We start from the raw sequence: 12,816 nt of genomic DNA on the forward strand, positions 1-12,816 counted from the left end.
GAGTAAACCAGTGATACGTTCCTCAGGCCTGATTCCTACATAATGATAGTTAGTTAATTCTGCTAGATCCTGTCTAATGCGGAGTTACTCGCACTGCTCTGTTGAACACCTGTCTTGATTGTGTGTTAGCTGAGCCTCAGTTGCTAACATGCCTATGTTAGGAAACAGGCTGGTGGCTCAAGGTACACTCAGGGCACAAAATACCAAAGTCGGCACTCCCAGGTACTTAGTGTGGGAGGTGCTAACTTTAATTGCATATGCTCCTGTTGCACTGTCCTGAAAAGGACCCATATAGCTTTCCCCAGTGTTCTGGCTAATATTTAATCCTTGTGATTAAAACAGATTGTACTGTCACAGCTACATCATAGTGGGGGTTATTTGTAAGATCTTGCTCTGCACGAGTTGGCTGCTACTATTTCCTACATTGCAAGATTGACAACGTCTCGTTCGCTGCCTGCATTAGTAGAAGGTGCTACACAAATGCAAATCTTCTGCAGCTTTTTAGCTGTTACATTTCCCTTGATATTGCTCTGGGCAATACTTTGGGATGGTTTTACTCTGCTAACAGTGATATATAAACACAATTTGTTCTTTTTTAATTGCCTCTTGGACATTGTGCTAATTATAGAGAGAAATGTTTAGCTGACATTTTTCAATTGACATTCTTGATATTGTGGGTCTCCTGAAGTTGAGTTTTCTGAAGAAGGGTCCTGACCCGAAATGTCAACTTTCCTACTCCTGTGATGCTGCGTGGCCTGTTGTGTTCCTCCAGCTCTGCACTGTGTTACTCCTGTGGTCATGGTTTGGTTTAGCAGCTGTGTAGGGGTGGAGTGGCTGTAGTATCTTTTATTGTGGCTCTATGAACCAGTCTTAAACTGAGAAAAAGAAAATCTGGTTCCAAACCTCAACATGTACTGTTTGTACTGGGTATTGTTCAATTGTCCACTTAATGTTAAATTAATTTGTCTGTTGGTTTATTGTGGAGCCCTTGAGCTTATAGACTGATTCACCCTTCACTGAGGTGAGGTGGTCATCTGGAAGTATGGGATATATTTCCATGACACTGAAGAATAGTCACAGGACTAGTTGACTCACCCCCAGAAGCATGTTCTGCCATTTAGTTTGAACCTGGCTGAAATGTAGTTTAAATCATTTTATCTCTATTGGGTCTCTATCTTTGTACACCCTTGCCAAAGGGAAATCTACCCAGGCATCACAACATTACTCTGGATTTTGGACAGAGCAAGACACAATCTTCTTTATATTTCATTCAGGGAACATGAATGTTACTGGCTGGGCCAACATTTAATCCCCATTCCTTCAGAAGGTGGTGTTCAGCTTCTATCTGGCAGTGAGTTCCAGGACTTTGATCCAGCGACAGTGAAGGAACGGCGATATGTTTCCAAGTGAGGATGGTGAGTGGCTTGGAGGGGAACTTGCAGGGGGTGGTGTTCCCATGTATCTGCTGTCCCTTGTCCTTCTAGATGAAAGTGGTTATGGGTTTGGAAGATGCTTTTTGTGGGGCCTTGGTGAATTCCTGCAGTAGACCTTGTAGATCTACTGCTGTTTTTGAATGACTTTGGTGGAGGGAGTGGATGCTTGTGGATGTGATGCCAAACAAGCTGCTGCTTTATCCTGGATGGTGCCAAACTTTTTGAGTGTTGTTGGGGCTGCACCCATCCAGGTAAGTGGGGAATATCCCATCACACTCCTGACTTGTGCCTTGTAGCTGGTGGAGAGGCTTTATGGGTGAGTGACTTGCTTTAAGATTCATAAAGGATTTGAGATTCACTTCTGGAGGGTCTTCTAAAGTTGCAGATTCATACAGCACAGAAACAGACCCTTTGGTCCAACCAGTCCATTTCAGCCATGTTCCCAAACCAAACTGGTCCCATTTGTTTGCACTTGGCCCATGTCCCTCCAACCTTTCCCATGCGCGTGCTTATCTAAATGTCTTTTACATGTTGTAACTATACCTGCATCCTTCACTTTCCTCAGGAAGTTCATTCCACACACAGACTACTCTCTGTGTAAAAAGTTGTCCCTCATGTCCTTTTTAAATCTTTCTCCTCTCCTGTTAAAAACTAATTTGTTTTGAACTCCACCCTTGTCAGTCACATTATTTATGCCCTTCATGATTTTATAAATGTCTATAAGGTCGCCCCTCAACCTCTTAATGCCGCAGTGAAAAGAGTCCCAGCCATTCCAGTCTGTTTTTTTCTAACTCAAACCCTCCAAACCCAGCAACATCCTGTAAACACTTTTCTGAACCGTCTCCAGTTTAATAATATCCTTCCTATAGCAACGCACACAGTACTCATGAAAATGTATTTGCAAAAATAATTCTTGCAATTGAATATCTTAATAAATTATATATCTGTTTTCCCAATTCAGCCATTGTGTTCTTGTGGGTTGTTCTTTGTTTGCCTTTGGGGTCCTCTTTGTACTTATTATTTCCTCCAAACTATTTGCCAAGACAAGGCTGTCAATGCAGAGTTATTGCATCCTACAGAGTTTACATTTAACTAAGGTCTGCATAATATAGTTAGCAGCAGGGCAGCAGCTAAGAGAGAAGTGTACCGTTCTCTATTACCTTGCAGTCATTATCGCTGCGTTGAGGGAAATTCAATGCACACATCATTCGAATTTATAGTTTTAATAACTTCCAGTACAATTCCTTTAACAAGGTGCTGCAAGTTTTTCTTCATTCCTTGGCTGCCACTGCATGGATTTTGCAACACAAACGGTATGTTTTGGGTCAGGCATACCTTGCCTTTCTGAAGTCAGGCCAGGAGCTCAAGAACTGGGTAGTTTTGCTGGAATTGTATAAAACAGCAGTGAGGACACAGTTCTGAACACTGCAGTATAGGGGAGTTGCGATTGTTCTAGAAAGGACACAAAACAGAGTCTCTGATGAAGGGTCTAGGCCCGAAACGTCAGCTTTTGTGCTCCTGAGATGCTGCTTGGCCTGCCGTGTTCATCCAGCCTCACATTTTATTTTCTTGGATTCTCCAGCATCTGCAGTTCCCATTATCACTGTTACCTGGACTGGACAGCTTTAGTTACCGTGAAAGACAGGATGGATTCAGGGTTATTTTTTCTGGGATAGAGGAGGCTGAGGGGATTGCAGTTGATGTGTAATAAATTATGCTGAGCCAAAATTAGCTAGACCCTATTCCCCCCATGGAAGGTTTTATAATTATACCCCTTTGTAGGTGATGCAGCAGTTGTAATATCACTGGATTGGTAGTGCTGAGGTTCAGACTAAAGCACAGAATGGGTTCAAATCCCACCTTGGCAATTAATGATCATGGAATCAATCAATCAATCAATCAATCATCATAATTGTGACTGTGTCACATTTAATCAAGTGTTCTTCCATAATGTCCTTTAGGAAAGAAAATCCACCACCTTTGCCTGGTCTGACCTACATGTGACTCCAGACCCAAAGCAATGTGGTCATTTCTGAAAGGGCACAGCAAGCCATTCCATTCAAGGGCAATAAATGCTGGTTGTAACAGCAACAGGCACATCCCATGGAAGAATAAAGAAAAAGAAGACAATTGTTTATAGAGGAATTCATTTTACTCAGCAGGTGAAATTAGAGATTTGAGTGTTGAACACATTCTATTGTCTCAGAATAAATTAAATAGGCATTTTGAGAGCGCTCATTGGATCTGTCATGCCCAGTGTTCTGTTTTGCCCACCGGGTTCACTTGTGTCCTTTAGGGAAGGAAACTGCCATCCTTACCAGGTCGGGCCTAGATGTGACTCCAGTCCTATAGCAATGTGGTTGACTTGTAACTGCCCTCTGGGCAAATTTGGGATGGGCAGTAAATGCTGGTCTAACCAATGATGCCCTCATCTAGCAAATGATTAAAAAAAAGTTTAATTCTTGATTTGTCTCAGAGCACTGAAGGGATGACAGTGGTTCCTCAGTGTGTACCAGGTTTACTTACAGGACTTTAAAATATCTCTGCCATCATAGAATGTCCACTTTCATGCTTACAGCTCAGCTTCTAGGTCTTTCTGTTTACTTTAGCTCTGAGTCCATGTCCAGGCTTAATCAATCACAGTTTTATTTACCACACTCTCATAATCAAACACTGAAATGTTGAACACTGCACTTATAGCAGGGCTTGCCTTTCGATTGACAACGTTGATAAGGTTTGAATTGATCACTCAGTTCCAGATCACTGAAAATGAGTTTCTTGGCAGTGAGGCCAGAACACAGTACGTGTGTGATCGTGAGAAAGGCCGAAACAAACAATGGCATGTCAGCCTGGGCTGCTGATAGCTGTGTTGTAAAAACCAGCTGAACTACGCAGAGGGGCTCAAGGAAGCCCTAAGCAGATAAATAGCTCTGTATGGCAAGCACTGAGAGAAATCGCAGGAGCTGTAAAGGGCTCAAAGAATTTGGTGCACAATTAAAAATCAGTAGTGCAGATAGAAGTATTTGTTTTGTGTGATTGAGCCATATCAGGAAACAAACCGAGGGCAGCACTTGGTGAAGTTCACTGTTTGTGAAAAGCTGAAGTTGTGTCTGTGAGTAGGTGCTGGAGTGTACTTATAAGAACCCAGACAGGTATAGTAGAGCAAAGGAAGGTGAGAGCAGAATGTGAGCAATCATTCAGACAGTTCATGTTGGAATGGCTTTTGATGGAGTTTCCAGGTATGTCATTGAAAGTGGAACAGTATGATCCCTTGTGAATATTTACTGAGATGTGGTGACCCTGTGGGGGGTGGGGGGGTGGATCATTGCTGAAAAATCTATCATATCCGTTTGATCGCATTTGCTATATGCTAATGCTGTAAGTGTTCGACCCTTGTTTGTCTGGTACTCATATTTGCCTCATGTTAAGTTTTGGATGTTGGAATATAACTCATATCTAGCTTCAACCAGTCTAAACATTTTTTGTTCAATATTCTTTGCTTGTTTGTTTGAGTAATGTTCATTTGTAACAAAACAACCTGATTGAAGGATACCTAATGGAATTGTGATTAATACTGAATTACATACAGTCTAAAACCTAAAAAATGATCTCATCACCATGTTGGTTAAATTTAATACTTGTTATGGTGAATGAAACAGTGAGACCAGAACTGTCTGGTGCATCCTCTCCAACCTCACTCAAAAAAATGAGTAGAGGTGAAATTCCTAATTTTACTATTTAACCTGTCTTGAGCCGATTGTTTTCATAATCTGATGTAACAGGAAGCTAGGTAAATGCAGCTGTATCACAGATTGCATTTTGGAGCCACACGCTGTTCTGTATTAAGGGCCAATGCCAATGAAAACTGTGTTCCTGCACAAACTCATTTAACGCAGGATCCACCTGCTGGCAGAAGTATGCTTCTCATTAATCAAATCTACAGTCAATTACAGCTCCTACAAGTGACAGATCATCTAATAATAAACACTAAGTAAAGCTTATTGAAAAAAATCTGCACTCGTTGCTTATCATCTCAATTTCTCTTTTAAATTTTACTTTATGTTATGAAGCTGCCCACAGAGGTAGTGGTGCTGTGTTATTGCTACTGGTTGAGTAAGGCAAAAACTCAGGTTAACTTTCTGGGCAAAATGGGCTCAAATCTCCAACCACAGCAGCTGGTAGAGTTTAAATTCAATTAATAAATCTTGAGACTAGGAATTCAATCCTGCAAAAAGTAATTCATCTCATGCCTGATGTCACAAAGCCACATTCACTTTCTACAAAGCACAGAATCAGAGTGTGATGGAATACTCCCCCCAGTTGCCTGGATGAGGGCAGCCTGACACCATCCAGGCAATATTCTCAGTGAGCCAAACACTTAGAGGGTCTGTGAACACCTGTCACTGTAAGTACGCACTGACCTCCAGTCCCAGAACTCAGGGGCCCACGAAGCAGTAGCAGAGGGAATGTAGCATCCGGGACAAAGCAGCCCTCTTCATTGTCATCCCATCCACTCCCTCTGTCACCAAAGCTCTGTAGCAGCAGTGTGTACCATGTACAAGGTGCATTGCAGAAACTGACCCAGTGTTGCTAGGCCAAAACCCTGGAACACCCTGCCTAACTGCACTGTGGGTATTCCTTCCACTCTGAAGTCTCCTGAAGTTCAAGTTGGCCATTCGCCACTGCCTTTTCCAGGGCCGTGAGAGATGAGCAATAAATGATCACACGATTCACACCCCATGAACGAATGAAAACAAGCTGGAAGCTCATCTCAGTGATGGTCACCATGACAACCATCATCAGCAAGCCCAATCCAGGCCACTGATGTCTTTTAGGGAAGGAAATCTGCTGTTCTCACTTAGTCTGGCCTACATGTAACTCCAGACCCATAACAATGTGGGTGGCTCGAAACTGCCCTTTAAAATAACCCTGGCCAAGCCGCCAAGTTCCAGGGACAAGTTGGGTTGGACAATGAGTGCTGGCCAAGCCAGTGTAAAATTTTGGATACTTCTGGAAAAGCAAGGGTTAAACAGGACCTCAGTTCAACACCTCACCTGGAAGCCATCGCTGTCGTGCTGGAGTCATCAAACAGGCCTGTGTGCTTCGGTTTCTTAAACAGGACTTGAACCCACAATAGTCCTGACTCAGTGATGACTGTGCTAACCGCTGACAACAAATTGACACCTAATGAGCAGCTTAATGGATTTGGGAGCTAACAGATTATTTCGGCCTGAGTTGATGGATATAAAAAGTAACAAGGCTGAATCATCAGCCCCATCTGTCCACTTGACATTATTTAAATGACCCTGAAAACTCTCGTTTAAAAGATGTTCTGATTGTTTCCATGCTTCTTTACTCTGAGAATCCGACAAAAACAATTAATCCAGTGACAACTCTCTCCGGGAGCTGAGCCTCACTGATTTTTTTTTTGCCCAGTCTCCTCTTTGGCAACAGACATAGATTAAAAGCTCAGGAATTGCATTTCTGTCAATGAACTAAACATGCTAATACGTTAATTATAAAAGGGATACTATTTAATTAAATATTTAAATTAAGGCATCAGAACATATTCCTTATAGCCTCACTTTCCAGCTTCCTTTTATAGACTTCATTGAATTAAAAGAGGCTACTAACTTCTTTATGCATGAAGGTTCTGCATTGCTGGACCTGCTAAGGGCTTGACCAGAAAACAGCATTAGTAATTCTGGCTCAGCCACTCAAAGAAATGTTCCACAGAATTGGAAACTTAGGGCAATCAATAGCACCCACTGTCCTTCAGAAGCATATCAATTGTCTGTGCAGCATGTCTCTAAGACTTTGAATGCGAATGGAATCATGCTGCATTGGATTCTGTAAGGAGGCTAAATCCACACTTACCCACATGAAGTTCACATGCTTGATTTACCTATTGTTCCTTCAGAGAAGTCAAGTAATTATCATCCACTTTTTGACTGTTCGGCGATGAATGGTTTTGGCAGAGTTAAGGCGCCTTGGAATTCCCTGTGGTGTCCATCAGAGGAAATGTAGTCGCAGAAGAATGCTTCCTGTTCTGACTACGATCACGAAAGAGGTACTGTTAGTCAAACTAACAGAGGAAACGGTAGACAAGTCTCCTGGTCCTGACAGAATGCATCCCAAGACACTAAAAGAGATGGTGGGAGGAATAGCAAATGCGCTTGTGGTAATTTTCGAAAAATTAGCTGGGCTCTGGGGCAGTTCCAGCAAATTGGAAAACTAAAAAAGGAGGTTAAACGGAAGATACAGAATTATAGGCCAGTTAGCTTAACTTCTGTAGTGGGGAAAATGCTTGAGTCTATCATCAAGGAAGAAACAGAGAAATATCTTGCTAGAAATAGTCCCATTGGGTAGACACAGCTTGGGTTCATGAAGAGCAGGCCACGTTTAACTAGTTTACTGGAATTCAATGAAAACATTATGAGCACAGTGGACAATGGGGACCCAGTAGATGTGGCGTATCTAGATTTCCAAAAAGCATTCAACAAGGTGCCACACAAAACGCAGCAGCATAAGATAAAGGTGAACGATGTTACAGACAATGTATTAGCATGGATAGAGAATTGGTTAACTAACAGGATGCAAAGAGCAGAGATAAATGAATGCCTTTCTGGTTGGCAATTAATGCCCCAGAGATCTGTGTTGGGACTGCAATTGTTTACAAATCATGTAGATGATTTAGGCTTGGGGACCATGTGCAGTGTGTCATAGTTCACTGATGACACTAAGATGAGTAGCACAGGAAAGGACTCTGAAGCTTTGCAGGAGGGTAGAGATGAGTGTGTAAAGGTCTGGCAGATGGAGTGCAATGTGATAAATGTGAAGTCATCCATTTTGGTAATAATAACAGTAAAAAGTGCAATTATTTGAACAGTAAAAAATTGCAGCATGCTGCTCTGCAGAGGGACCTGAGTGTCCTTGTACATGAATCTAAAGAGCAAAGATCCTCAGGCAGTACCTTCCAAACCCACAACCACTTCCATCTGGAAGGACAAAGGCAGCAGACACACGGGAACACCACTACCTCCAAGTTCCCCTCCAAGCCACTCACCATCCTGACTTGGAAATATATTGCTGTTACTTTAGTGTCGCTGGGTCAAAATCCTGAAACTCCCTCCCTAAGGGCATTGTGGGTCAACTCACAGCATGAGGACTGCAGCGGTTCGAGAAGGTAGCTCACCCCCCACCTTCTCAAGGGGAAACAAGGGACATGCAATAAATACTCGGCCCAGACAGTGACGCCCACATCCCACAAACGAATAGAAAAAGAATTGCAGAAGGTTGATTTGCAGATGAAGCAGGTAATTAAGAAGACAAATGCAATAATGTCCTTCATTGCTTGAGAAATGGAGTTTAGTAACAGGGAGGTTATGTTACAGCTGTATCGGATGCTGGTGAGGCCATATCTGGAGTTCTGTGTACAGTTTTGGTCTCCTTATTTGAGAAAGGACGTACTGGCACTGGAGGAGATGCAGAGGTGGGTCACTAGGTTGATTCTGGCTCTGAGAGGGTTGGCTCATGAGGACAGACTGAGTAGACTGGGATTATATTCATTGGAATTTGGAAGAATGAGGAGGGATCTTATAGAAACATATAAAGTTATGAAGGGAATAGATAAGATAGAAGCAGAGAGGTTGTTTCCACTGGTGATGAAACTAGAACAAGGGGTGCATAGCCTCAAAATGAGGGGGAGCAGATTTAGGACTGAGTTGAGGAGGAACTTCTTCACCCAAAGGGGTTGTGAATCTGTGGAATTCCCTGCTCAGTGAAGCAGTCGAGGCTTCCTCATTGATAGATTTGTGAACAGTAAAGGAATTAAGGGTTACGCTGTGAGGGTGGGTAGGTGGAGCTCAGTCTGTGAAAAGATCAGCCATGATCTTATTGAATGGCGGAGCGGGCTCGATGGGCTGGATGGTCCACTCCTTGTCCTTATGTTCTATCCCAGTGGCTGGAAAATCCTGTGTGTTTCGGAACACAGACTTGGTTAGGGTTGACTGGGGATGGACCACCTACACAAACCAGCTGCTGCTGAGTGAAAATAGAACATAGAACATAGAACAGTACAGCACAGAACAGGCCCTTCAGCCCACAATGTTGTGCCGACCATTGATCCTCATGTATGCACCCTCAAATTTCTGTGACCATATACATGTCCAGCAGTCTCTTAAATGACCCCAATGACCTTGCTTCCACAACTGCTGCTGGCAACGAATTCCATGCTCTCACAACTCTCTGCGTAAAGAACCTGCCTCTGACATCCCCTCTATACTTTCCACCAACCAGCTTAAAACTATGACCCCTCGTGCTAGCCATTTCTGCCCTGGGAAATAGTCTCTGGCTATCAACTCTATCTATGCCTCTCATTATCTTGTATACCTCAATTAGGTCCCCTCTCCTCCTCCTTTTCTCCAATGAAAAGAGACCGAGCTCAGTCAACCTCTCTTCATAAGATAAGCCCTCCAGTCCAGGCAGCATCCTGGTAAACCTCCTCTGAACCCTCTCCAAAGCATCCACATCTTTCCTATAATAGAGCGCCCAGAACTGGACGCAGTATTCCAAGTGCGGTCTAACCAAAGTTTTATAGAGCTGCAACAAGATCTCACGACTCTTAAACTCAATCCCCCTGTTAATGAAAGCCAAAACACCATATGCTTTCTTAACAACCCTGTCCACTTGGGTGGCCATTTTAAGGGATCTATGTATCTGCACACCAAGATCCCTCTGTTCCTCCACGCTGCCAAGAATCCTATCCTTAATCCTGTACTCAGCTTTCAAATTCGACCTTCCAAAATGCATCACCTCGCATTTATCCAGGTTGAACTCCATCTGCCACCTCTCAGCCCATCTCTGCATCCTGTCAATGTCCCGCTGCAGACTACAACAGCCCTCTACACTGTCAACGACACCTCCGACCTTTGAGTCGTCTGCAAACTTGCTGACCCATCCTTCAATCCCCTCGTCCAAGTCATTAATAAAAATTACAAACAGTAGAGGCCCAAGGACAGAGCCCTGTGGAACTCCACTCACCACTGACTTCCAGGCAGAATATTTTCCTTCTACTACCACTCGCTGTCTTCTGTTGGCCAGCCAATTCTGTATCCAAGCAGCTAAGTTCCCCTGTATCCCATTCCTCCTGACCAGAAAATCTGTCCAGTGATTAAGCTAATAGGATATCATTGTAATAAGTACAGTTTACACCGTGAGTTGGAAATAGTGATGAAGCACTGAAGAGGGGGAAGAAGAGATTTAGCAGGATGTTTCCTGGGTTGGAGTGTTTCAGTTGCAAAGACAGCTTGGATAGACTGGGGTTGTTTTCCTTGGAGCAGAGGAGGCTGAGGGGGGACATGATTGAGATGTAGAAAATTGTGAGGGGCATGGACAGGGTAAACAGGAAAAAACTTTTCCCCCTGATGGAGGAATCAATGACTGGGGTGGGGCGGGGGTTGGAGGACATAGATTTAAGATAAGAGCAGTAAGTTCAGAAGAGATGTGAGGAATAATCTTTTAACTCAGAAGGCTGGTAGGAATCTGGAACTCATTGTATGTAAAGATAATGAACTCTCATAACATTTAAATCATATTTAGATGTACACTTGCAATGTCATGGCATATAAGGCTATTGGCCAAGTGCTGGGAAATGAGGTTAGAATAATTAGGTTGTGTGGTTGACCAGCACAGACTTGATGGACCAAAGGGCCTTTCCCTGTTCTGAGGGCCTGTATACCTCTATGATGAGGAAGTCCTTGGGTGATGTGCAGAATACATTGATTCCCTGTGAAGGCTAGTGTAGAACCCCACTAGCCCCAGGCTTAGATTGCATGTGACATCATCAGATTGGGTGCAGATCATGCCACATCATTAACCCATCTTCATGTCACATCTCTTGATACCCTTACAATCTATCAACCTCAGGCTAACTGAAAATTCCAATTCAACTTCAACCCTGACAGCATTTTAAGAAGGAACGAAGGAGCCTGGATCTCCATGACTCTGTGTGTGTTGAAAATCAGCTTCCTGATTTTGCTCCTGTGCAGCCTGGCTCCAGTTTCAATGTTGTTCGTGATTCTGTACTCTTGTATCCCAGACACAACAGAGAGGAATGACTCTATCATCAGTTCTGCCCTAGTGAGGGTGAGAAATTTCTTTAACTGTCCCAGGCACTATCCCAGTGAGACATGCTGGATTGTCCAAACGGAAGATGTGAAATTTTCAATTTTGACCGTAAGACATAGGAGCAGAAATTAGGCCATTCAGTCCAATGAGTCTGCTCCACTATTCAGTCATGACTGATGAGTCCCTCAACTTATTCTTCCATTCTCCTGCTTTTTCCCCATAACCTTTGATTCCCTTGATAATCAAGAACCTATCTATCTCAGTCTTAAATGTACTCAATGACCTCAATTGAGGAACAGCCCCCGAATTCTCATTGTCCACATGAGGCACGGTAATTCTGATGAAATATAAGATGAGGTGCTTTTACCAACTGTTAATGTTTCCAAAGAACTTAACATTGAAGCTTCCTTACCTCATTCAAATCTGATGTTGTCACACGCAGTCATTGGTTGGAACCTATGGAGTTCTAGCCTAATCTTCATGGCAAACTGATGCAATCTCTACAGTTTCCATTGTCGTTATGCCTGACTAGTAATGTAAACAATACCTTTTGGCTTTCTTTCAAATGGAATGTACTATAAAAGCAGGCAGGTTTCCCTGAAGCTCAGAAAAACACCAGTCAGAACACAGCTGTAATATTGTTTTGTGCCCCTTATCTAAGGAAGGTCACCACAGTCCCAGTCATTAATCAGAGAGAGAGGCAACTGGGGATGGTTTGATCTGAGGGTCTGCATCTCAGGCAAGGGGGAATTTGAGAAGGTGGACCCTTCATGGCAACCTCATGGTACAGCAAATGAACCCACACTGTTGGTATCACGCTGCATTGCAAACCAGCCATCCAGCCATCTAGCTAAAGAGCAATACACTGGCATTGGAAACTGTCCAGAGAACGCTCACTAGGCTGATACCAGGTAAGCAGGGATTGTCTTGTGAGGACAGTTTAAGTAGGTTGGGCCTATATTCATTGGAATTTAATAGAATGGGAGCTGACCTTATTGAAACATGCCAGATTCTTAAAGGACTTCACTGTGTTGATGCAGAAAGATTGTTTCCCCTTGTGGGAGAATCTGAAATAAGAGGGTATAATCTCAGAATAAGGGATTGCACATCTATGACAGAGATGAGGAGGAATTTCCTCTCTCAGAGGGTAATGAATCTGTGGAACCTTTTCTCACATCGGGCTGTCGAGGTTGGGTTGTTAAGTACATTCAAGGCTGATTTTCAGTCAGTAAGGGAATTGAGGACTATGGAGGAA

The 12,816-nt window shown here is 43.2% G+C and overlaps 1 protein-coding gene across 3 annotated transcripts in view; it reads left to right on the forward strand.

The window, feature by feature from the left end:
- Positions 1–12,816, forward strand: part of LOC125447599 (noelin-2-like) — a 318,146-nt gene that overhangs the window by 158,645 nt on the left and 146,685 nt on the right. The window contains exon 1 of one of the 3 annotated variants that reach the window (XM_059639948.1): positions 4,655–4,672. The exons of the other annotated variants lie outside the window; for them this stretch is intronic. The gene's annotated coding sequence lies outside the window, so the exon portion shown is untranslated. Of the gene's footprint in view, positions 1–4,654; positions 4,673–12,816 lie in introns of those variants that run through there. 3 annotated transcript variants of the gene reach the window in all.

This window comes from Stegostoma tigrinum, chromosome 35 (genome assembly GCF_030684315.1).
Source record: "Stegostoma tigrinum isolate sSteTig4 chromosome 35, sSteTig4.hap1, whole genome shotgun sequence".
Classification (NCBI taxonomy): Eukaryota; Metazoa; Chordata; class Chondrichthyes; order Orectolobiformes; family Stegostomatidae; genus Stegostoma; species Stegostoma tigrinum.